At 39.2% G+C, this 2324-nt stretch overlaps 1 long non-coding RNA gene across 2 annotated transcripts in view; it reads left to right on the top strand.

Annotated features, from left to right (window-relative positions):
- Positions 1-1204: 1204 nt before the first annotated feature.
- The window catches only part of LOC104980281, a 15231-nt gene continuing 14111 nt past the window's right edge, over positions 1205-2324 (top strand). Inside the window, exon 1 of one of the 2 annotated variants that reach the window (XR_824240.1) lies at positions 1205-1387. This is a non-coding gene — a long non-coding RNA (uncharacterized LOC104980281). The remainder of the gene's footprint in view (positions 1388-2324) is intronic. The other variant, XR_824241.1, reaches the window with a different exon arrangement.

Here is a 2324-nt window from a genome sequence, read left to right as displayed (position 1 = left end):
GCATGGAAGCAACCTAACTATCCATCGACAGAGGAATGGATAAAGATGTGGTACATATATACAATGGAATACTACTCAGCCATTAAAAATAAGGAAATAATGCCACTTGTAGTCACATGGATGGACCTAGAGAGTGTCATACTGAGTACAGTAAGTCAGACAGAGAAGGAGAAATACCATATGACATCCCTTATATGTGGAATCTAGAAAGAAATGCTACAAATGAACTTACTTACAAAACAGAAAGAGACTCACAGACTTAGAAAACAAACTTATGGTTGCTGGGAGGAAGGAATAGTTGGGGACTTTGGGAAGGTCATGTAAACACTGCTATATTTAAAATGGATGACCGACAAAGACCTATTGTATAGCACATGGAACTCTGCTCAATGTTATGTGGCAGCCTGGATGGGAGTGGGTTTGGGGGAGAATGGATACATGTATGTATGGCTGAGTCCCTGCCCTGTTCACCTGAAACTACCACAACACTGTTAATTGGCTATACCCCAGTACAAAATGTGTTTGTTGTTTAAAAAAACAAAACTGTGCTAAGAGATTAAGAACCCTTGGAATTCAACATTTCATCAGTAACAGGAAACTGGCTCTTGGCACAAATCTCAGTACCCTTGATTCAGGTATTTACCATTTTGGGGTAGATGTTGGCAGCAGGGCACCTGCATGTCCCTGAAAGTGAAGGGGCTCCCTAAATTTTGTTGCTTAGTACCTGGTCCCAGCCCTGGTTAGCAGTCATACACAGCAAGATGGCAATTTTGGTGACAACAAGATGCTAGTAGGTGGATGGGGGTGGAGTGGTGAGTTGCATAGGAGGCCATTGTGTGCAGTCTGCAAAAATTCATGAAAAGAGAGTCACTCCATGAGCACATAGGGGGCAAATGTCAGGATGGCCTCAGAATATGATTGTTGCCTTACATTCTTGGAGGTATTAACATATGCAGACTTCAGTGTTAATGGAGAGACGTGAATTCCTCTTCCACACATCAAAATGTATTTGGTGCATTTCATTCCTCCTGGAAAACTACAGAGACGTTCCAGCAGTGCAACTGTGTTATTTCTCACTAAGTGTTTGCTTTATAATGAAGGAAAACAGGCATATTTCTTAAGGAACAGGTGTAGTGCTAGTGGATAGGAGAATAGCAAACAGCAGGGGCCCGCTACCTTGGCAACAGCCTGGTGTCCTAGCAACAAGCATATTCATTTGCCTGGCCTGTCCTGTGGAGTTCTGTCAACAGAGGTAAAGAGCTCACCCGCTAAACTTAAGTGGCAGCCTTTCTGTTCCAGAGTGGAGCTAGGCCAGTAAGTGTAAACTTGGAAGTGGAGGAGAAAACGAATCATTTTGCCAAGAAGCCAGTGGTTTGGAAGCTAAGAGGTCAGCAATGTAGGAATTCAATTGATTCACATTTACTCTTTATCTAGATATGTTGGACATATGCTTCTTTCTTCATTTGTTGGCTCACCTAAAGGAAGGATCAAAAATATGGTGGTGGTGGCTAAATTAGCCATGACTATGGCTCTGCCCCCCAGGCTTTCTTTGGGTTAAGAAGTGTGTTATTTTCCCCAAACTTCATTTGACCTGTGCCTCTGTTTGAAGCCACAATCACTACGAGAAAGAGGACAGGACACTGGCAGTAATTTAAATGTGGGAGCTTCCCTTTTCCCACATATTTTCATGGTAATCGTTAAATTCTGTGAGAATGATTGAGATTTTTGATCTGGAAAATGTCCAAAATATTTCATGAGACCCATAGGAAATTTCTAATAATTGGAACTAGCTATGGGATAGGATAAAGGGCAAATTTTCTGAAGCTGAGGCCAGGGCAAAAAATATATATATATATAGACACACGTATAATTTCAAAGAGTGCATAATAAGGAATTAAATACTTAAAACTTATATTCCTTTAGAATGGTTTAACTCTTTTATTAGTGTCATAGTCTAGTAGGTTATATACACACATACACAAAATGTTTAAAAATCTTTCATAACTAAATCAACAAGAAGCCAAAAAGAAAAAATATCTTTAATAATGAATCTTAGGGAATTCCCTGGCAGTCCAGTGATAGGAACTCTGTGCTTTCACTACCAAGGGCCCAGGTTCAGTCCTTGGTCAAGGAACTAAAAACCCATAAGTCACACAGTACAGCAAGAAAAAAAAGTTAAAAAACAAAAAATGAATCTTAGCTGTTAGTTTCTAAAAGAAATTCAGTCTTTCATTTTGACTCAAAATGATGTCATTAAGTTCTAGTGAATTCATATTTAAAAAAAAAATAACAGAGTAATGAAACAAATTATAAAGTTAGTTTAA

The sequence above is a fragment of the Bison bison genome, unplaced genomic scaffold (genome assembly GCF_000754665.1).
Source record: "Bison bison bison isolate TAMUID 2011002044 unplaced genomic scaffold, Bison_UMD1.0 scf7180017864498, whole genome shotgun sequence".
Classification (NCBI taxonomy): domain Eukaryota; kingdom Metazoa; phylum Chordata; class Mammalia; order Artiodactyla; family Bovidae; genus Bison; species Bison bison.
This window is presented reverse-complemented; position numbering and strand designations above follow the sequence as displayed.